The sequence below is a fragment of the Atractosteus spatula genome, unplaced genomic scaffold (genome assembly GCF_055471065.1).
Source record: "Atractosteus spatula isolate fAtrSpa1 unplaced genomic scaffold, fAtrSpa1.hap1 Scaffold_4, whole genome shotgun sequence".
Taxonomy (NCBI): Eukaryota; Metazoa; Chordata; class Actinopteri; order Semionotiformes; family Lepisosteidae; genus Atractosteus; species Atractosteus spatula.
In genome coordinates, this window is record NW_028296868.1 from 623,278 (window position 1) to 645,979 (window position 22,702).

The 22,702-nt window shown below is 48.4% G+C and overlaps 7 non-coding genes across 7 annotated transcripts; 2 read left to right on the forward strand and 5 right to left on the reverse strand.

Moving 5' to 3' along the window:
• Positions 1 to 9,707: 9,707 nt before the first annotated feature.
• On the forward strand, positions 9,708 to 9,780 carry trnar-acg (transfer RNA arginine (anticodon ACG)). Its single transcript has one exon. It is a non-coding gene; the product is annotated as a tRNA-Arg (tRNA).
• A 932-nt stretch (positions 9,781 to 10,712) lies between these two features.
• trnas-cga (transfer RNA serine (anticodon CGA)) lies at positions 10,713 to 10,794 on the reverse strand. The gene has a single exon. It is a non-coding gene; the product is annotated as a tRNA-Ser (tRNA).
• A 1,334-nt stretch (positions 10,795 to 12,128) lies between these two features.
• On the reverse strand, positions 12,129 to 12,210 carry trnas-gcu (transfer RNA serine (anticodon GCU)). Its single transcript has one exon. It is a non-coding gene; the product is annotated as a tRNA-Ser (tRNA).
• A 1,616-nt stretch (positions 12,211 to 13,826) lies between these two features.
• Positions 13,827 to 13,899, forward strand: trnar-acg (transfer RNA arginine (anticodon ACG)). The gene has a single exon. It is a non-coding gene; the product is annotated as a tRNA-Arg (tRNA).
• A 934-nt stretch (positions 13,900 to 14,833) lies between these two features.
• Positions 14,834 to 14,915, reverse strand: trnas-cga (transfer RNA serine (anticodon CGA)). The gene has a single exon. It is a non-coding gene; the product is annotated as a tRNA-Ser (tRNA).
• Positions 14,916 to 17,523: 2,608 nt separating this feature from the next.
• trnai-aau (transfer RNA isoleucine (anticodon AAU)) lies at positions 17,524 to 17,597 on the reverse strand. Its single transcript has one exon. It is a non-coding gene; the product is annotated as a tRNA-Ile (tRNA).
• A 557-nt stretch (positions 17,598 to 18,154) lies between these two features.
• trnag-gcc (transfer RNA glycine (anticodon GCC)) lies at positions 18,155 to 18,225 on the reverse strand. The gene has a single exon. It is a non-coding gene; the product is annotated as a tRNA-Gly (tRNA).
• Positions 18,226 to 22,702: the final 4,477 nt, after the last annotated feature.

Below are 22,702 nucleotides of genomic sequence, written 5' to 3' on the forward strand. Positions count from 1 at the left end.
GGATGTGGCCAATGGGTTCTGGACCCTTAAGGTAGAACCGACAGACCAGTACAAACTGGCCTTTTCCTTTGGAAACAGGCAGTTCACCTGGAATCGATGCCCCTTTGGGTATTCCAACTCCCCAGCGGAGTTCAACATATTTCTGCACAAAGCCATGAGTGATGCAGCCGCCAGGGGCAACCTGGTCTATGTGGACGATATTCTGATGCGGAGTCAGACCTGGGAAGAACACATGGCCGAGATCAGGCATGTGTTGACCCAGCTCTCCCGTGCAGGGGCCAAACTGTCTCTGGCTAAGGGACAGTGGTGTAGGACCCAAGTGGAGTACGTGGGACTATTGGTTGGAGCCCAAGGCATACAGCCACAGTCCAGCAGAGTCCAAGCTATCCAGAATATGAAGTCGCCCACTAACCTGTCTGAACTGCGCAGCTTTCTGGGAGTATGTAATTATTCCCGGCAGTTCATTGAGGATTACGCTGAAATAGCAAGGCCCCTCCACAAGCTGCTGCAGAAAGACGTGCCCTTTGAGTGGGGACCTTCCTCAGAACAGGCTGTGATGGAGCTGAAGCGCAGACTCGGTAGTGCGCCGTGCTTGGCCTACCCTGACAAAAATAAGGTCTTCTACCTTGAAGCAGGGTTCTCAGAGCACTGCCTTGGGGCTGCTCTGAGTCAGGAATATGACCAAGAGCGAAGGGTGGTGGCGTATGCCAGTCGAGCCCTGAACCCAGTGGAGCAAAAGTTCTTGGACTGCGAGAAGGCCCTGTTGTCTACGGTCTGGTCGGTAGAACACTTCCGTAGTTATGTAGGGGGACAAAAGATCATCATCGAAACCTGCCACCAACCTGTGACATTCCTGCATAGCCAGAGACTGAAAGCGGGCAGGGTGTCAAATAGCAGGATTGTGGCATGGATGATGGCCCTACAAGGCTATGAGATAGAGGTACGTTATGCACAGAGCAAGAAAATGTACCTGGGACAGGGCCTGGCTTTGGGCCAAGTGTGTCACGGCTGTGACACTGACATGGAAGCTCCAGAAACAATTCCCGCTGCTGAGCTACCGAACAATCACCGGTACTACGATGAAAACGTGGGCCAGGGCTTACCCATGGCCTATGTTGACGGTTGCTCTTTTCGCCACAAACAGCAGGTGCTAGCAGGGGTAGGAGTAGTCTGGCAAGACAATACTCCCTGTGGGCCGACCCGCTATAAGCTAGGACCAAAGACTAGTCAGTATGCGGAAGTAGCTGGGGTGCTGATCACCCTCCAGCAGGCCCTGACAAATGGCCTTAAACAATTTGTCATCTGTAGTGACTCGAACTACGCCCGACATAGCTTCGTGTCCCATCTTCCGTATTGGAAGGGTAACGGCATGAAAAATGCCCGGGGCAAGGAAGTAAAGAACAAAGAGTTGTTCCTGGCCAGTGACAAGCTCACGACCGAGGCTGGAATGATGGTTTACTGGAGGAAGGTGAAGGGACACTCCCAGGTGAAGAGACCCGACAAAGACGGGAATGATGAGGCTGACCGGCTGGCTAAATCTGGCGCCTTAGAGGGTGAACCCTGGCAGTTCCAGCAGGAATGGCTACTCCCAGAAACCGTGGCTGAGGTCAAGGCGGTCACCCGAAGCAGGGCTAGACAGGATGTCGGAGCTGACCCTCAATCTGTAGTGCTTGGGTCACAGGGTTTTAACACCGATCTTGCGGAAATGCAGAAACAGGACCCAGCAATTGGGCTAATGTATCAGCATATCGCTGACCCAGTGCGTCAACCTCTTTCGGAGCAGGTGCTGAGCCAGTCTCCAGAGCTGAAGGAGCTGGCAGAGGTGAAAGACAACCTAAAAATTATAAAGGGGTTGTTGGTTTGTGTACCAGTTGCACAAGGTGTCCCAAAGTGGGTAGTTCCCCGCTGCCATCGGGGGGTCATGATCCAACACGCTCATGACGAGCCCTGTGGGGGTCACCGGGGAATCAAGGCCACGTACGACACTATCCAGCAGGTGGCATTCTGGCCTCACATGGGCCAAGACATCGCCGCGTATGTAAAGGGGTGTCTGACGTGTAGCCAGTTCCAACCATCACGGCCCTTGCACCGTGCACCACTCCAGAAAAAGGGCATGACATTCCCCTGGTCCAATCTACAAATGGATTGGGTGGGGCCGCTGGTGAGGTCATCCAGAGGGAACAAATATTTCCTCACGGTTACGTGTGCATTCACAAAATGGATTGAGTGCCTCCCAGCACCCAACGACACGGCAGAGACAACTGCAGTGCTGTTGGTGAACCATGTGTTCAGTCGATGGGGACTCCCCCTGACCGTGGACTCGGATCGGGGAACCCATTTCACAGCTACAGTAATGGCAACCCTGTGGAATATGCTTGGGGTCAAGGCCCAGTTGCATATCTCCTACCACCCTCAATCCTCGGGCCAGGCAGAAAGGGCAAACCGAACGGTGGTTAGTATGCTCAAAAAGTTTGTCTCCACCAGCAGTAGGGACTGGGACATTAAGCTGCCCCTGGTTCTGATGGCCATCCGAGCCACGCCCCATTGCTCTACGGGGGTCCCACCTTTTGAGATGATGACAGGTCGGAAGATGACTCTTCCCCTACACTGTCTTTATGGGGTGGAGGACCTGAGCACGACGGGGGCTGCTACGGCCCATCAGTATGTGTCAGCGAGCACATCTGCAGGCAACCTTTGCTTTTGCCCAGAACAATCTGGGAAGGAGTGCAGAGGGTAGGAAAGCATACTATGACCGAAAGGCAGTTAACCAGGAACTCCAAGTAGGAGACAAGGTCCTGTACTTCCAATTTGCCAAACCCACAGGGGTGGCCCGGAAATTCTTACCCAGTTGGACAGGACCCCACGAGATTGTCGATAAGGTATCACCGGTAGCTTATCGAATTCGGATTGAAAAAGGAAGGCAATCTCTGGTCTATAAGTGGGTGCATCGCAACCACCTCCGGTTGTATCGCCCACCTCAAATGGCGCCGGAGGACACAGAATAGGGTTAAAAGTCTAAACCCGATCAAGAGGGGGGTGCCCCTTTGTAGCTGCAGGTAGTTAGGTACTGTAGTGTAGGTCCTCCTAGGAAAATATATTCAAAATTATAGTGGAACTGTACCATGTGCCTCATCTGTGTTCCAGAATGGGAATCCTAAAACTGCCACGGCTGGTCCTGACAGTGCTGTGGATCGCTTCGACACAGCCCCTTGAAGTTGTGGAACCCGGTCCTCCTACCGGCATAGTCCTGCAGGACGCTCCCGGATTGTTGTTAACAAATTGCAGAACATATACTCAGCGAGTGTATGTGCGGCTGGACCCAAGTGATGTGTTTCGGAAGCACATCAACATGAACAGTAGGGTGTCCCATCATGGCAGGCAGTGGGCTAAGGATGCTGTATGGCATGCCCAGCTAGACACTATACACATGCTCCGCCAGCTGAGGAAGGCAACAGTCAGCCAGGAGGAGATGACAGGCCTCAGCCGCCCCAAAAGGTTCTTGGGGGGTCTGATTGCTGCGGCCTCCACCGTGGGCTCGCTATTTTCAGCTGGTCTGTTTGCTGCTTACACTGTCACCCTGACCACCCTGAGAAGGCAGGTGTCTGGGTTACTTAAGGAAATGCCAGAAATTCAGGACAGGCTGTATCAACAGCAGCAGCGGCTGGAAAGCCTAGGGAAAACCTTACAGGGCACAATATTAGCAGTAAACCTTCATGCAGCAGTGTTAAATAACACCCTCCACACCGTGGGCAGGATTGTCGACGTGTTACAGTGGGATTATGCTTACGTGCAACAGGTCAGGATGCTGATGCAGGATTTGCTTAGGGAGCTTAGTGCCACCATAACTAGCTTAGCCATGGGACAGATTCCAACTTACTTGGTTCCACTGTCCTTAGTAGAAGAAGTACTTAGGACAACCACTTCTGAGATGGTGCAGCCATTACAGGTACATTTTGCATACAGTCTAGGCAGTGCCATTCCTATACATGTCAATCCCGAAGCCAAGGAAATAGGTTTCCTGTTGAACCTTCCCATCGTGAGTGGCAAGGATATCTATAGACTCAAGTCTATATCGAACGTTGGCTTCTGGAGGGGGGACATGCATGTGAAGTTGACCACCCCACCGCTCGTAGCTTACCAGGAGGATGATCCAAATTTGTATCTTGTTCCAAACCTGGAACTGTGTATATCAACCAAGGATATCCACTGGGTATGCCCAAGTAAGCCATTCCTTAGGGACACAACTCAGAGGTTGTGTGGTATCAGAAAGGGGGCTGCCACTGAAAAGTGTAAAGCCACAGTGACGAGCAAAAGTGAGGTTAACGAACCCCAGGTTGAGCAGGTGGGAAAGAAATGGCTGGTCAGCACACCACAGTTAACGGTTACAATAACATATGACAGGCATGATACAGCTACCGAAGTGCAGCTACCCAACCAAACAGTTTTTCTACAAGTTCCTGAAGGAGCGATAGTGCATCTCAACGATTTAGCACTGTATCACCTGGAGTCAGAACTATACGAAACGGAACTCGAGATTGTGGACGCTTTCAGAGGACACGGCATTGACTTGGATGAGAGAATCCAAGAGACAGTAAGTCTTGAGGGTGTACAGGTAGTCGAATTTGTTCTTAACGACACAAACTTAAAAACTACACTGGTAGGTCCCAAGCACAGTCGTTGTGGATCCTCTGGGGCGCTAGGAACAATAAACGTGGTCATCTTGACACTGCTGCTGGGTAGCTGGATCATGGCTGGGGTAATGTGTTGGATGCTGTTCTCTTGTATCAAAGCCTTGCGGGGTAGTTTGAATGAGACAAAGGGAGCAATGGTTTATCACCGAAATCAGGTAACCACTCCCAAACGTCTGCCTGCTGCAGAGCTATCCGATACTGATAGTGAACTGCCGGAAGTTTAAGGTCTAGAGCTAATGATGATGCCCAATGCCTCATTCCTAGGTACCTTATAACTGAGAGCAGGTATACGCAACGTTCTTTCCAACACTATTTCCTGTACAAATTCTCGAGAGGTAATGTGAATATTGGGTGGTAGAATCCACCGTGGTACAACAAACATCACTTAACTCTGTTTTTGTTTTGAAGGCAACAACGCCTCAGGACCTCGTGACCTTCAAAAAGGGGGGATATGTAGCGGCAATGCTTGTTAATAAGACAGAATTAAGCGTTGGTATGCTCCTAAAGGAGGCCCCATCTCACCCTCCATCTCTGTGGTGCAGCCACAGAGAAAGAATTCATGCAAGCTGATTTAAGATGTTTTTCTTTTGATAAGAAGCAAGCTCCCAGACGGGGATGCAATTAGCTAAGCCTGGCTATCATGATCAATGGTCATCCACTGGCGCCTATCTGTCTAGGGAGTGCCGAATGGACATCTGGACTGCATTTCTAAGTGTCAAGAGTAAGTGACTTATATCTCACCTTGACCAACCAATCAGGGACTGGCAGGGCGTGGTAATACCACGTGGGTCTCCAATGCCCGCCAAACTCTCAACCAATCAGCACACATCTGGGTCTTGATCAAAAAGGGAGCGCAAGCTCAGTTCTGGGCTCTCCTTGGCCATTTTCGCGCATCCTCAGAGACAATCACGTGACAACTGCTGTTGTCTGCAAAAGGACTTGGACTTTGTTCTAAGCGCGAGGCCGAGGATCCCGTACGTATTCAGAATTCTACCAACGTGAATGCTCCGCTTGATCAACGGCAGCCTACAGTTGGACCCTCGTCGACAACCTGAATAGCTTATTCAGAAGCAGCGCTGGACCGGGAACGAACCAGCTTCTTCCCAGGCAAAAGAGTGACTTGTGAGGACTCGCGGTCACACTCTGTGCATAGAGACTTTCTACTAGCCAGCCGGACTGCTGGTAGATCCCCTCGGAGCAACGACTGCCCTGCGCGCCGCAGTCAGATTCCTCCGCCCGTCCTACTCCGAGCTGCACCTCGACTGGTTGGCCGGTAGCCAGAGGACGCCGACACAACGCCCATTGGACAACCGCTGCAACAGAGCCTGTCAGCTGGTTTGGTGTTCGTGCCGGGAAATTCCAAATCCAAACAGTGGATAAGTAAACCCCATGTTCTACATTGCGTCTCGAGAATTTAATTGTACCTCAACACAAGTTGTTATCAATTTAATTCATGAGTAATGTATTTACTTCCGAGTTTAGAGTAACAGTGGGTAATAACACTGATTAGCGATTTGGTAACCGAACGATATATATTGACATATATTCTCTGTTGTGTATCTCTTTGTGTTTGCATCTCTTCGAGATTATATACCTTGTATATTGATAACCCTCACAGTAAGGTCTGCCGCTCGTATCCAGGCAGACTAGTATATGTTTGGTGCACAGTTTATATTAATAAATGTATCTCGTGTATTGAACCCGTGTGTGTGCGTTGTTAGTTGTTCTGACGATTGATTTTCTAAAAGCCCCAACGAACAACCTCGTGATTACTGCTACAATTGATAATTGTCTCAGTAAACCCATCAAACCACTACACTATCAAGACCAGCCATACACAGTACAGTTTATGTACATACAGTAATGTTTTTGTTCCTAAATTAATATCGTTTATGACCTTCAGATGCGTTATGCTCCTCTTCTTTTTATGCTCAGCTACTAAAATTTCCCTTTAGTGGTAAAATTCCATATAAATATTCAAAACTAAGCGGATTGAAATGTGCACAGTAAAGACATTAGATGATTAAATCTTTTCACTACCAACCAATGCACCACGAGTGCCCCTGTCGGTCATTTTGGCCAGCCAATCACTTACCGCGGTGCCCTACGGTGCCCTGCGGGTTGGTTACTGTACCACGGGTTTTTACCGCTCATTTTGAATGGCTGCATCTGTAGGTTGTCTCTCGCAGTGTTCAGGAATTGCATTCCGAAACTGAGTCAGATCAAAAGTTGTAAGAAAAGCACCTATGGTGTCGGTTCTAACAGCTTTATTGATTCGATGTTAAAGGCCGGAAATGGGGCACAAGACACGCGACCGCAAAAAGCGTCGCCATCTGCTTCCAGCTGCAAAATGCCGTTTGCGGACGCTGAAGCATTTGAACTTGAACTTTATTGCCATATGTAACCGGTACTGGTACAATGGAATTCTTACTTACAGAAGGTCTCTCGATTGTAAAACAAGTGTAAAAAACAAGACAAAGTGCAAACAGTGCATCAAGACAATGTACAAACAAACAATAGACAATGTGCAAGTAAACATGTAGACATTTCTTTCCAAGGCAGCGGGTACAAGCGATCTCGCGTTTTAAAACCACCAGGAAAAGCAAAAAGGCACTTTTCCTTGCTTGCGCCGGCACACAACGACGTGAGGAGGACACCGTAGTCGGCAGGATTCGAACTTGCGCGGGGAGACCCCAATGGATTTCTAGTCCATTGCCTTAACCACTCGGACACGACTACAGCGAGTGCCGCCATTGCTGCGTTCTTGCTACAATCTCACATGGATCGCGAGGCGCCGGCGGAAACCTTTTTCAAAGTCGTTCTCCATTAAAAAAAAAACCTTTCCAAAATACAAGCCTTGCAGACAGACACACCTCAGAGGACTTAAGGGTTGCTTCATGTGGGAATGATAAAGTCTCCCCGTCCGGACAGGAAAATGGCACTTTGTTAGACACAAAAAAACAATCAACAACAGACAAATGTCTACAAGCATTTTAGAAGCCGCTCTTGAAATAGCTCTTACATTCGTGTTAGACGCAGGAATCGCCTTTTTATTGACGCTCTTACAAACGCCATGGAAAGCAAAACAAAGCAAAGCAGAGCAGAACAAAACGAACAAAATAAAACCCTCATGTCCTGCACTTGAATATAATGCCGTTACGTGCCGAAGCGGTATTGGACGTCATCCTAGCACTGCAACCCGGGGCGTACGGTATATGGGAACGAGCACACGTCACGAATCGTCTCTAATCACTCCCTGCACTGTAAGGCGCCTTGAAGCGTGCACCCTCAACATTCATCTTTGCGCATCTGTGAAAGGTAAACTCTTGAGCAAACTCTGAACCAGACGCTCAAACTCCAGCTAGGATTAGGGGTCGCATTCCCATGCTACTTGAACACTTTGTTCAAACCAGGCTGTCCGGACATGAGTTGGCGCGCTCCAGATTTTCTTTTTCTTTTTTTTCCCTCGTACTCGAGGGTCATTTTCCTGTTCCACATGCAATTTCAACATCTTCCTTGGGAGATGTCAAGCCAGCAAGCCACTGCTGTGCTTCAGTGGCCGGTGTGGAGTTCAGTGGCCCTGTTGTACACGGAAAGCACATTGAGCTCCTTGGACATGAAAAGTTCCAGTTAAAAGCCATTTGTCATCCTTTCTCTTGGTGTCGATGTTGCTATTGTATGTAAAGGTGGCAACTTGCTCAGCGAGCAGGCGGAGCGCACAGCGAATGCAGATGTGTCTGAGTTGTGTGTCCAAGTGGCTGCAAAAGGACAGCGCTCCTGGTGCGCTGTGGCTTAGTTGGTTAAAGCGCCTGCCTAGTAAACAGGAGATCCCGGGTCCGAATCCCAGCGGTTCCTTTTTTTGTTCTGTCTTCTCGAACAGGACTGGTCATTATGGACAACCGCCTACGGCTAGACTTAATTAAATGCAAGTATTCATTTCCTGTCTTGAACGACTTGTTTTTCTTAGAATGCAACTTGCAAAACATGAAATGCAAACCTTGCTAATCAGCGCTCGCGGCTGGAAAACAAAAAAGAAGTCAGCAATGTTTTTTCTTTAACCTTAACCCTGCTAATGGAGGAGTTAAACGACCGAGTCTACGCAGCTTAAACGGTCCGCACGTCGGGTTCTTAGCTGAAAGGGTGGTAAATCAGGCTCACCCAGTCCTTAATCTTTTAAAGAGGATAAAAAATTGAACCTAGTCGCCACATCACATACATCCTGTTCAATGATAAGAAGGTGACATCTGTCCTCGCTCCAGAGTAAATCACACGTTGAGGGCATTTTTTTTCCACTTTACCGTGAGTCGGGCTCGGCTGCACACAGGCGAGAGCAGAGCAATGAGGTCACGGGGACAGGGGAGTCACACGCTGGCGGTTTGAACACGCGGAAGATCACTGAGGGATCTACAGTATATGGACCCTCTGTGCGCCACCCGTCCAAACTCTGGACTCTGAATCCTGCCATCCGAGTTTAGATCTCGGCGGAACCTGAGCCGCAGTTCCTTCTTAAAACGTAATCTGGTGAGCATTTCTAGAATCGTACTTGTATAGATGCAGCCTTTAATGTGTTGCTAGGTTAAAATTGATGACTTCTTGAACTTCAGTAGGCAATTGCCCTCTTGATTTCGGATTTAATTGCTTTACTACAGGGGTGCTTTTATGATGACAGAGTCATGTTCAGGTACTTTGCTGGATGGAGGAAGCTCATTTCGGACTCTGTGATCTGCTCACCTGGAAAGGTCTGCTGTACTACTACAAGAGAGAAGTAGAGTCTGGAAGAAGGGACAATTTTATGATGCTTTGGAAGAAAGTGTTTTTTTTTTCTTTGAAATCGAAATGAATCAGAATATCAGTGCAAAGGACAAACTCTTGGTTTGGTTTAAAGAGATATGGTTTTAAACAGACACAATGTAGAAAACAGGTGTTTCTCACTTTTGGAAAAGAATGGACCGGGGGTAATGTTTTACTAGTTGCAGTGCTGAGCTCACTGGGTTGCAGTCATGCAGTGTGACAACAGGGCCAGTGGCGCAATGGATAACGCGTCTGACTACGGATCAGGAGATTGTAGGTTCGACTCCTGCCTGGCTCGGGTCACTTTTAAACGCATCAGGCTACTCCCTAAGTAGCCTGTGCTACTTACTGTATGTGGGTGTAATCGTACCCAGTACGAGATTTCCTTCATGTAAATGAACTGCACCTGGGCTCAGTACGGTGCTGAGAGCCCAGCGTTGCTGTTCTAATTAGCACGCACTGCATCGGCTATGAACCCGAACATTTCAATTATTCCGATCAGTAAGTCAACACGTAGTCCACATGAAAGGTAGAAATATTCTCTTGTCTGTCTCTTGTTTGTATATAACTGAATGTCCCTGACAATGTACTGTTAGTTTTAATTGAAGAACGGCATTTGTGTTCAAATATAGCAGACAAGTTTACGTAACTGCTCATGCGACACTCAGTTGTAATTAGTCAAGAAATAAAGTCGAACAACAGCTGAGGGTTTGAATGTGAACGTATCAGATTGCAGCGCCTTTTACTTCCATTGACAAATGGAAGATTCGAAGAGAGATCCTTCAGACCGGCAAGCAAACCCACGGCTTTTTCGGTTTTCTATCTAGGCAACGTTGGTGTCTGCAATAGCATAAATGAAAGCACGATGCAATTTCTGTGGCTACATTTGTTGCACTTCATGCACAGTAAGAGTGTTTCTAACACCAAATAAAAACTCAACAATTAGCGATCACGCCTTCTCCTCAGTTAACCCACTGAAACCCTCGCTGATAAGAGTTCTTTACTGCGTGCTTTACGAGCACCTATCGTGTCGGTTCTCTGAGCTTTATTGATCCGGTTTTCAAAGGCATAAGTAGAGCACCAGACGTGCGAACGCAAAATGTGTGGTTATCTGAAGAATTGATTTCCATGGCAGCGGGTCCAAGCGATTTAGCGTTTTTATAGTACCAGAAAAGGAGAAGCGGCACTTCGCCTCTGCCACGCAGGCACACTACAACGTGCGGCAGCCACCGTAGACGACAGGATTTGAACCTGCGCGGGGAGTCCCCACCAGATTTCGAGTCCATCGCCTTAAACACTCGGCCACGACTACGGCGAGCTCGCCACTGCCGCATTCCTCCTATAATCTAACACGAGTGCGAGGTGGCTGGGGAAACCTTTTCAGAGTCGCTCCCCGTTAAAAAAAAATACCTTTGACAAAATACGTGCCGGCAGACAGACACGCCTCCGAGGGTTTAAGGGTGGCTTCACGTTCAAAGGATAAAGTCTCCCCGTCCTGATGTCAAAATGCAACTTTGGCAGACAGAAAAAACATCAACAAACCACAAATGTGGACAAGGATTTTACAAGCTGCACCACACTGCACTTTGAAAAGCATTTAAATTAGTGTTAGACGCAGGAATTGCCTTTGGTTTACGCGCTTACGAAAGCCCTCAGCTCCTGCAGTTGAATATAATGCCGTTACGTGTCGAAGCAGTAACGTACGTCATCCTACCACTGCAGCACGGGGAATATAGGGAAACGAGCACACACTACGAATCGTCTCAATCACTCCCTAGAGTTGTAAGGCGCATTGAAGGGTGCACCGCCATCATTAATCGTTGCGCCTCTGTGAAAGGAAAGCTCTTGAGCAGTCTTTGAAACAGCTCGGATGAAACACTTGATTGCTTCCATGTGCATCTGGAGTTAATTTCTTATTTTCACTTCACGCCGCCCAAAGCATTTCTAAAACAGGAGATTCGCGTTTGGGAATGCGCCCTGCCCTACAAATAAAACAGGTCTACGGGTCTGAAACCTGCTCCACAGAAAACAGTTTTGTTGCGCTTTTGATCAAAGGGAGATTCGTTGTTCTTACTTTTTGATGACATAACACCCAAAGGGGCTTCTTTGGAGTTGGATTCCAACCAGCATCCTAAAGTTTATTGGCGGTATCCTTTACAGTTCTCTGTTCGGTCGACAAGGGACTGAAGTGGGCAGCTTTCCTCACACATACAGTGCAATGTACTGTAGTGTTCCCGTTCACTGAATTCGCAGTTCTGCATCAGACCTCTAACTCGTTTCCTTAGTCTTGGTCAGCTTGAATTTAAGCCACGAACCATCCTTCTACTGTATAAACGTCTAGAGGAATCACAAACTATTTGAGAGGCCATCATCCCAGGGGGAACTGACAAAGTCTATCTCTAAACACCTAGCGCAGTCTCTCGAGAGACTGTCAAAAAACGCTTTCGCCGTTTGTGTTGCAAGTAAGTGAAAACGCGGTCTCAACCCAGAGCCACTTGGCAGCAGCAGCACATAAATACTGTTTCTGTCACTGCACTACTGATACCGACGTTAGCCTACTATACCATGTTCAGCCACCGCTGGAAAACATACTGCTCTAGTACCGAGGGCCGACTTTGAACAGGCACACGCGTCAGACATGGAGAGCGACGAGAATGGGATTCGAACCCATGCGTGCAGAGCACAATGGATTAGCAGTCCATCGCCTTAACCACTCGGCCACCTCGCCAAGGAAACCAGGCTGTCCGGACATGAGTTGGCGCGCTCCAGATTTTCTTTTTCTTTTTTTTCCCTCGTACTCGAGGGTCATTTTCCTGTTCCACATGCAATTTCAACATCTTCCTTGGGAGATGTCAAGCCAGCAAGCCACTGCTGTGCTTCAGTGGCCGGTGTGGAGTTCAGTGGCCCTGTTGTACACGGAAAGCACATTGAGCTCCTTGGACATGAAAAGTTCCAGTTAAAAGCCATTTGTCATCCTTTCTCTTGGTGTCGATGTTGCTATTGTATGTAAAGGTGGCAACTTGCTCAGCGAGCAGGCGGAGCGCACAGCGAATGCAGATGTGTCTGAGTTGTGTGTCCAAGTGGCTGCAAAAGGACAGCGCTCCTGGTGCGCTGTGGCTTAGTTGGTTAAAGCGCCTGCCTAGTAAACAGGAGATCCCGGGTCCGAATCCCAGCGGTTCCTTTTTTTGTTCTGTCTTCTCGAACAGGACTGGTCATTATGGACAACCGCCTACGGCTAGACTTAATTAAATGCAAGTATTCATTTCCTGTCTTGAACGACTTGTTTTTCTTAGAATGCAACTTGCAAAACATGAAATGCAAACCTTGCTAATCAGCGCTCGCGGCTGGAAAACAAAAAAGAAGTCAGCAATGTTTTTTCTTTAACCTTAACCCTGCTAATGGAGAAGAGTTAAACGACCGAGTCTACGTAGCTTAAACGGTCCGCACGTCGGGTTCTTAGCTGAAAGGGTGGTAAATCAGGCTCACCCAGTCCTTAATCTTTTAAAGAGGATAAAAAATTGAACCTAGTCGCCACATCACATACATCCTGTTCAATGATAAGAAGGTGACATCTGTCCTCGCTCCAGAGTAAATCACACGTTGAGGGCATTTTTTTTCCACTTTACCGTGAGTCGGGCTCGGTTGCACACAGGCGAGAGCAGAGCAATGAGGTCACGGGGACAGGGGAGTCACACGCTGGCGGTTTGAACACGCGGAAGATCACTGAGGGATCTACAGTATATGGACCCTCTGTGCGCCACCCGTCCAAACTCTGGACTCTGAATCCTGCCATCCGAGTTTAGATCTCGGCGGAACCTGAGCCGCAGTTCCTTCTTAAAACGTAATCTGGTGAGCATTTCTAGAATCGTACTTGTATAGATGCAGCCTTTAATGTGTTGCTAGGTTAAAATTGATGACTTCTTGAACTTCAGTAGGCAATTGCCCTCTTGATTTCGGATTTAATTGCTTTACTACAGGGGTGCTTTTATGATGACAGAGTCATGTTCAGGTACTTTGCTGGATGGAGGAAGCTCATTTCGGACTCTGTGATCTGCTCACCTGGAAAGGTCTGCTGTACTACTACAAGAGAGAAGTAGAGTCTGGAAGAAGGGACAATTTTATGATGCTTTGGAAGAAAGTGTTTTTTTTTTCTTTGAAATCGAAATGAATCAGAATATCAGTGCAAAGGACAAACTCTTGGTTTGGTTTAAAGAGATATGGTTTTAAACAGACACAATGTAGAAAACAGGTGTTTCTCACTTTTGGAAAAGAATGGACCGGGGGTAATGTTTTACTAGTTGCAGTGCTGAGCTCACTGGGTTGCAGTCGTGCAGTGTGACACCAGGGCCAGTGGCGCAATGGATAACGCGTCTGACTACGGATCAGGAGATTGTAGGTTCGACTCCTGCCTGGCTCGGGTCACTTTTAAACGCATCAGGCTACTCCCTAAGTAGCCTGTGCTACTTACTGTATGTGGGTGTAATCGTACCCAGTACGAGATTTCCTTCATGTAAATGAACTGCACCTGGGCTCAGTACGGTGCTGAGAGCCCAGCGTTGCTGTTCTAATTAGCACGCACTGCATCGGCTATGAACCCGAACATTTCAATTATTCCGATCAGTAAGTCAACACGTAGTCCACATGAAAGGTAGAAATATTCTCCTGTCTGTCTCTTGTTTGTATATAACTGAATGTCCCTGACAATGTACTGTTAGTTTTAATTGAAGAACGGCATTTGTGTTCAAATATAGCAGACAAGTTTACGTAACTGCTCATGCGACACTCAGTTGTAATTAGTCAAGAAATAAAGTCGAACAACAGCTGAGGGTTTGAATGTGAACGTATCAGATTGCAGCGCCTTTTACTTCCATTGACAAATGATAGAGATTCGAAGAGAGATCCTTCAGACTGGCAAGCAAACCCACGGCTTTTTCGGTTTTCTATCTAGGCAACGTTGGTGTCTGCAATAGCATAAATGAAAGCACGATGCAATTTCTGTGGCTACATTTGTTGCACTTCATGCACAGTAAGAGTGTTTCTAACACCAAATAAAAACTCAACAATTAGCGATCACGCCTTCTCCTCAGTTAACCCACTGAAACCCTCGCTGATAAGAATTCTTTACTGCGTGCTTTACGAGCACCTATCTTGTCGGTTCTTTGAGCTTTATTGATCCGATTTTCAAAGGCATAAGTAGAGCACCAGACGTGCGAACGCAAAATGTGTGGTTATCTGAAGAATTGATTTCCATGGCAGCGGGTCCAAGCGATTTAGCGTTTTTATAGTACCAGAAAAGGAGAAGCGGCACTTCGCCTCTGCCACGCAGGCACACTACAACGTGCGGCAGCCACCGTAGACGACAGGATTTGAACCTGCGCGGGGAGTCCCCACCAGATTTCGAGTCCATCGCCTTAAACACTCGGCCACGACTACGGCGAGCTCGCCACTGCCGCATTCCTCCTATAATCTAACACGAGTGCGAGGTGGCTGGGGAAACCTTTTCAGAGTCGCTCCCCGTTAAAAAAAAATACCTTTGACAAAATACGTGCCGGCAGACAGACACGCCTCCGAGGGTTTAAGGGTGGCTTCACGTTCAAAGGATAAAGTCTCCCCGTCCTGATGTCAAAATGCAACTTTGGCAGACAGAAAAAACATCAACAAACCACAAATGTGGACAAGGATTTTACAAGCTGCACCACACTGCACTTTGAAAAGCATTTAAATTAGTGTTAGACGCAGGAATTGCCTTTGGTTTACGCGCTTACGAAAGCCCTCAGCTCCTGCAGTTGAATATAATGCCGTTACGTGTCGAAGCAGTAACGTACGTCATCCTACCACTGCAGCACGGGGAATATAGGGAAACGAGCACACACTACGAATCGTCTCAATCACTCCCTAGAGTTGTAAGGCGCATTGAAGGGTGCACCGCCATCATTAATCGTTGCGCCTCTGTGAAAGGAAAGCTCTTGAGCAGTCTTTGAAACAGCTCGGATGAAACACTTGATTGCTTCCATGTGCATCTGGAGTTAATTTCTTATTTTCACTTCACGCCGCCCAAAGCATTTCTAAAACAGGAGATTCGCGTTTGGGAATGCGCCCTGCCCTAAAAATAAAACAGGTCTACGGGTCTGAAACCTGCTCCACAGAAAACAGTTTTGTTGCGCTTTTGATCAAAGGGAGATTCGTTGTTCTTACTTTTTGATGACATAACATCCAAAGGGGCTTCTTTGGAGCTGAATTCCAACCAGCATCCTAAAGTTTCTTGGTGGTATCCTTTACAGTCCTCTGTTCGGTCGACAAGGGACTGAAGTGGGCAGCTTTCCTCACACATGCAGTGCAATGTACTGTAGTGTTCCCGTTCACTGAATTCGCAGTTCTGCATCAGACCTCTAACTCGTTTCCTAAGTCTTGGTCAGCTTGAATTTAAGCCACGAACCATGCTTCTACTGTATAAACGTCTAGAGGAATCACAAACTATTTGAGAGGCCATGATTCCAGGGGGAACTGACAAAGTCTATCTCTAAACACCTAGCGCAGTCTCTCGAGAGACTGTCAAAAATCTCTTTCTCCATTTGCGTTGCAAGTAAATGGAAACACAGTCTCAACCCAGAGTCACTTGGCAGTAGCGGCACTTAACCACTGTTATTGTCACTGCTTGATACCAACGTTAGCCTACTATACCATGTTCAGCCACCGCTGGAAAACGTACTGCTCTAGTACCACACGTGTCAGACATGGAGAGCGACAAGTGTGTGATTTGAACCCATGCATGCAGAGCACAATGTATTAGTAGTCCATCGCCTTAACCACTCAGCCACGACTACAGCAAACGCTGCTATTGCTGCATTCTTGCTACAATCGCACATGGATCGCGAGACGCCGGCGTAAATCTTTTTCAAAATCGTCTCCGTTAAAAAAAAAAACCTTTCCAAAATACAAACCTTGCAGACAGACACGCCTCTGAGGAATTAAGGGTTGCTTCATGTAGAAATGATAAAGTCTCCCCGTCCGGACAGGAAAATGGCACTTTGTTAGACACAAAAAAACAATCAACAACAGACAAATGTCTACAAGCATTTTAGAAGCCGCACTTGAAATAGCTCTTACATTCGTGTTAGACGCAGGAATCGCCTTTTTATTGACGCTCTTACAAACGCCATGGAAAGCAAAACAAAGCAAAGCAGAGCAGAACAAAACGAACAAAATAAAACCCTCATGTCCTGCACTTGAATATAATGCCGTTACGTGCCGAAGCGGTATTGGACGTCATCCTAGCACTGCAACCCGGGGCGTACGGTATATGGGAACGAGCACACGTCACGAATCGTCTCTAATCACTCCCTGCACTGTAAGGCGCCTTGAAGCGTGTACCCTCAACATTCATCTTTGCGCATCTGTGAAAGGTAAACTCTTGAGCAAACTCTGAACCAGACGCTCAAACTCCAGCTAGGATTAGGGGTAGCATTCCCACGCTACTTGAACACTTTGTTTACGCTCAGTGCTGGATTTTAGGAACTTTAGGACGAGTGGGACTTTTCTCCTATCTGTCAATTCGTTTTGTTTTGGAGACTCTTGGCTGTCTGTGTTGTATAGTGCAGCGTGAAGAAAACGTTTTCGAAAACTGTGCCGGCTCAAAAGTTGTAAGAAATCCTCTCCAGCTCTTTTAAGTCTCTTCAGTTTTGTCATTTAAAGTGAAACTAGATGTATAACTGGTGCCTCACTTATGCAAATATTGCAAATTTACATAAGTGAGGCTCCAGTTCGACATCTAGTTTCACTTTATATGACAGAAGTACATCAGACTGTGCCGGACTGGGGGATCACTTCCGGTTATTTTTACCATCTTAAACATTTGAAATTCTCCCCTATGCAATTGTGACACTTTATCTTGGCTCCACCTAGGACACTCTTCAATCTTCCATCACTTCTCTCGTCTCCCACAACACTCTCGTCTGTCGGCAGTATGTGGCGTCTTTGAATTACCACCAATCTCACCACAGCAAGAAAGCAACGGGTTTTGGCAAGAGAGGAGGAGACTACCTGGCCCGAACGGGGATCGAACCCGCGTCCTTGGCGTTATTAGCACCACGCTCTAACCAACTGAGCTAACAGGCCTCGTGCCCGCTGTCTTCTCTGTGCTGCAAAAAATGGAATTCAGGGAAGTTTCTTTTGTCCTTCTTTGAATAGAAAGCCCTGCGATTCAGTGTACGGGCTTTCTCGTGCTGTTTAATGGTTCTTGTAACCCAAATCCTACACTGGCCTGAAGTGCCCCCCCATTTCACAGCATTTTTTAGCTGATTTCAAATGTACCTAAAGGAGAAGCATTATTGAAGACCATCAATTACCAAGAGCTTTTGTCAAAGGTTTTGGTGGTCACTTTTAATGACCACAGAGAGCTATGACCTCGGTTTTACATCTCATCCAAAAGACGGCGCCTTTTACCACACAGCGTCTCCGTCACTATACTGGGGCATTGGGACCCGCACAGACCTCAGGGTGAGCACCCCACAGCTGGCTCCATTAACACCGCTTCCAGCTGTAAGCTTTGCTTTTCCCTGTAGGTCACCCTCATCCGGGTACTGACCTGGTTCACACCTTCTAAGCTTTAGTGGGTTTTCAGTTGCGAGTTGAAAGGGGATGCAAGTGATGGAGCCGCTCGCTGCAAAAGCCACTGCATTGGCCGGGAATTGAACCCGGGCCTCCCGCATGGCAGGCGAGAATTCTACCACTGAACCACCAATGCACGCTGCAAGGGGCTCCAAAAAAGACGCTTTTTTACCACTCTGTGCTGGATGTTGGGTCCCAAGGGAACTTCTGGACGAGTGAGAATTTTCTGCTATCAAAATTTGGTTTCGGAGACTTTTGGCAGCCTACAGATGCAGCCATTCAAAATGCGCGGGCGATACCGCATTATTTTGCGGTACCCTGTACGCAGTCTACCGCAAGCTACCGGTAAATACCGCGAGTTACCGTAAATTCTCCTATAATACGACAAGCAAAATAATAGTATCCGGAATTTCCGCAAGGTGGAGCTAATAAAGCTCAACCTCTCATGTTTGAGCTGTGGCCATTAAAGTCTTTAACGAAGATATTACTAATAGTATTAATAATGAATGACCTTGGACAAGCTGTAAGTGTAAACTCAAAGTATTGCCCTGGTCAACATTCTTTTTTTCATTGACCGTCTTTGTAAAAGTAACACCACAGCATTTCGCAATCACGCATTTGTTTCCAATCATGCAAAGTACAGTAATTTTTGAGAATCGATTCACCATGCCTTTCACATGCTCATAAAAGAGATTGATTTAGGAACATAAACATATTACCGTATGAAAACTGTACTGTATACAGTATGTATATGTATATTTAATGTCTTAACTGTGCCCATTTAAGTATTGAATATTCATATCTGATTTTACCACTGAAGGGAAATCTTAGTAGCTGAGCATAAAAAGAATAGGAGCATACTGCAACGCGTGTGAAGGCCATAAACGATATTAATTTTGGAACATAAACATAGAGTATATGGCTGGTCTCGGTGATCGCTTCTCGGCCTTCTGGCTAAGATCGGAAAGTACGTGGCAGGCCCGCGGCTTGATGACTTGGCTGGGGGACGAGAAGACGACGACGGAGAAGACGGAGAAGACGACGGCGGTGACGGCGGCGGAGAGGAGGGAGATCGAGGACCAACCAGAGGGAGGAGAACCAACCTGCCGGAGGAGGACGGAGGCCGCGGATTCCAAGCTACCACGGGTAGTCGCCCTGGGTTGAGCCCAGGGGGCGAAGTGGGGCTTCCTGATGGCGGCGGCGGCGGCGACGACGGCGGCGGCGGGTGAGTGGACCCGCGACCTGGCGGCTGGGCACCCTCTGTCCCGTGAGGGACAGATGCGGCGCACAGTGCGCTTCGTGGTGAAGACGGCGGAAGATAAGGCTACCTGGATGAAGAGGGACAAGTTTGAAAGAGACATTTTGTTTCATGGACTTGGGATTAAGGTCAAGGATATCACTAGTTTGCAGGATTTCCCGGGGAAAGGTATTTTTGATTTGACAATGGAGTCGGACAAGTTGTGCGAGACTGTGTGGCAGAAGGCGCAATCCGGGAAAAATTCTTTTCCGATGTCTTTGTTTTTGATGGAGCCTCTCTTTGCGAGGGAGCTGAGGACGCTTACCGTCCACCTGTTTAACACGTTGTTGCCTGAGCGAGACATTGTGATGTATTTAACCAGGTTTGTGGACATTCAAGGGGCCGGCAGCAAAGTGGTGGACGAGGCGGGGGTCTGGACCGGGAGGAGGAGGTATTTGGTCAGGCTCCGACCTCAGCCGTCTGGAGAGGAGGGCGTTTTGCATCCCCCTGCCTACTTTAATATCGGGTCAAACAGGGGCTACCTTTTCTACCCAGGGCAGCCCCTGACATGTAAAAAGTGTTTGCAACAGGGACACATTGCAGCGAACTGCCCAGGAGGTTTTTGCAGGAGGTGCGGTGCGGAGGGACACGAGGCGAAGAACTGCGGACAGGTACTGACATGTGATCTGTGTGGGTCAGCGGGTCACGTGTATCGCTCGTGTCCCAGAAAGCAGAAGAGCTTTGCGGACATTGTGAAGGCTCCCCCGAAGGATCCGAGACTGGAATTACCAGGACCCTCCGGTGGTCCGTTTATGTTTTTCGGGACTGTGGGGAAAACTAAGGAGGGGGATAAGGGTGGACCAGGGCAAGCAGCAGAGGGGGCGGGTGAAGCGGGTGACGAACACCCAGAGTCCAGGTCCTGGGCTGATATGGTCCCAGAAGGCCGACCAGAGTCCCCGAGCTGGTCCCCGGTTTTAAGTAGGTCTACAAAGAGGAAGGGAGGGAGAGGGCCGAAGGGCCCTGATTTGCGACGCGCCAAGTTGGGGTTGCAAAATCGTTTCCGGGGGCTGCCTATTGAGACTTTAGGCAGCGATTCAGATGGAGTGGAGGAAGACAGTAGCCGGGAGGGGGTAGCATCCGGGAAATCCCTCGAGCCTGGTTTCGAAAAGGTGGAGGGTGCGGGTGGAGTGACGGGAATGAAAGGAGAGGAGGTGGCGGGGAGGGGAAAAGCAAGGGGGGAAAGGTCAGGGGAGGGATTGGAGGTGGAGGGGGGTACTCTTTCTGCCGTTTCAGTCGCCCCTGAGGAATCAGAGGAGGTGGAGGTGAGCGAGGAGCCACTTCCTCCAGGTCAAGGTGAGCCGGTAGTGGCTAGTGAGGGAAGTGAGATGGAGGTAGGGAGTTTAAAAGAGATAGAACAGACGGCTCACCCGCAGGTACCCGGGGATCCCGAGAGCGAGTCATCTTCCTCGGGGGAGGGGAGCTTGCAGCACTCCGGGGAGGGGGAGAGCGATTCAACATCAGCTGAGACAGATAACTCAGAGGTTAGCCAGGAAGAGGAGACTAGGGTACAAACTTCTCATGACCCGCCATGAGTCGTATTATTTGTACGGTAAATGTGAGGGGTTTGAGGAACCCTGCGAAGCGGACTGGCGTCTTCAAAGACCTTGCGAGTCGCCAGTTCGGCTTTTGTTTTGTTCAGGAGGTTCATTTGGGGTCACAGAAGGATGTAGCGGATTTTAAGAAAGAATGGCAAAAAGGAGAGTCCTGGTGGAGCATTGGAGGGGTGCACTCTTCAGGCATCGGGATTTTATGTGGGGTGTCAAATTTTGTGGGGGGTGAGGTTTGTGTGGTTGTTCCGGGGCGTTTATTGGTAGTGGATGGGGTGTGGGACGGCCTGAAAGTGCGCCTGATAGCGGTGTATGGACCGGCTGAAAGGCGCCTTCAGGCAGATTTTATAAGAAAGATCGAGCCACTCCTATTTACCAACAGAACGGTGGTGATGGGCGGGGATTTTAATGTCGATATTGGTGACACAAATAGGGCAGGGGCGCGAGCCCTGAGAGAGTTGGTGAGTCATTTTAAATTGCAGGACGGCCTTAACATCTCGGGCCCGGCCTCTAAACAGTTTACTTGGAGCAACGGCAAGGATATCTTCAGGAGACTGGATTACATCTTCACTACCCTAAGTGGACGGTCTACGGTAGGACAAATTGTTCCTGTATGGTTTTCTGACCACATGTTGCTGTCTGCCTGTCTGACCTCGGATGACCCAGGCCCCAGATCAGGTTACTGGAGGCTAAATGTTAAGGTGTTGTCCGAGGTTGAGTACAGAAGCAGGATATCTGGCCTGATTGAAAGTCTCTGCAGTCAGAGATGGAAATATCTGTCCGCTGTCAATTGGTGGGAGATGTGTAAAAGAGTTATATGCAAGGAATCGGTCAAATATTGCCGAGACAGGAGACGGAAGGAGAGGGAGGATTTAGATCAGCTCCAACAGGAGTTACAGACCCTCTATGAGGGATTTAATCAGGGAGGCTCTTTTGACGCACCGAAGGCGGCGGAGATCAGGCTTCGGATGAAAGAGTGGTGGTTGGCGCGAGCCAACGATTTTCTCTTTAGAGCGAAGGGAAATTGGAGGGAAAAGGATGAGAAATGCTCGGCTATGTTTTTCGGCTCGGTGCGTTCTCGGCAAGCCAGAACTTTGGTGGAGGGCCTAAAGCAAAAAGACGGTTCCGTTACCTCTGACCCAGCAGATATGGTCAGGTGTGCCTCGGATTTTTACAGGGAACTGTTCTCGGGGAAACCAGTGGACACTGACTTGTGGGAGGAGTGGTTGGCGGGAATAGTGACGGTAGAGGAGGGCATGCCTGAACTGGAGGGAGAGCTTTCGGGTGAGGAACTAAGGGAAGCCATGGCAGGGATGCGGAGGGGGACGGCTCCCGGAATTGATGGCTTGCCCATTGATTTTTACGTGGTGTTTTGGGATAAACTGCAGCCTATCCTGCTCGAAGTTTTTAACGAAATCTTAGAGTCAGGGGAGTTAACGGGAACTATGAAAACTGGAGTTCTGTCTTTGATTTTTAAGAAAGGGGACAAGGAGGACCTGGAAAACTGGAGGCCGATCCAATTGCTCTGCACTGACTATAAGATCCTGGCCAGGGTGCTGAGTAGGCGGCTGAGGAAGGTGATGCCGGGTCTGGTCTGCAGGGATCAGACCTGCAGTGTGGAAGGAAGGAAACTAGCCTGGAATCTCCAGTTGGTGAGAGACATCATTGAATGGGTGGAGGAAAGGGGCTTGGAGCTCATTCTGGTAAGCTTAGATCAAAGTAAAGCCTTTGACAGAGTGTGTCATCCCTTCCTTTGGGAGGTTTTAAAG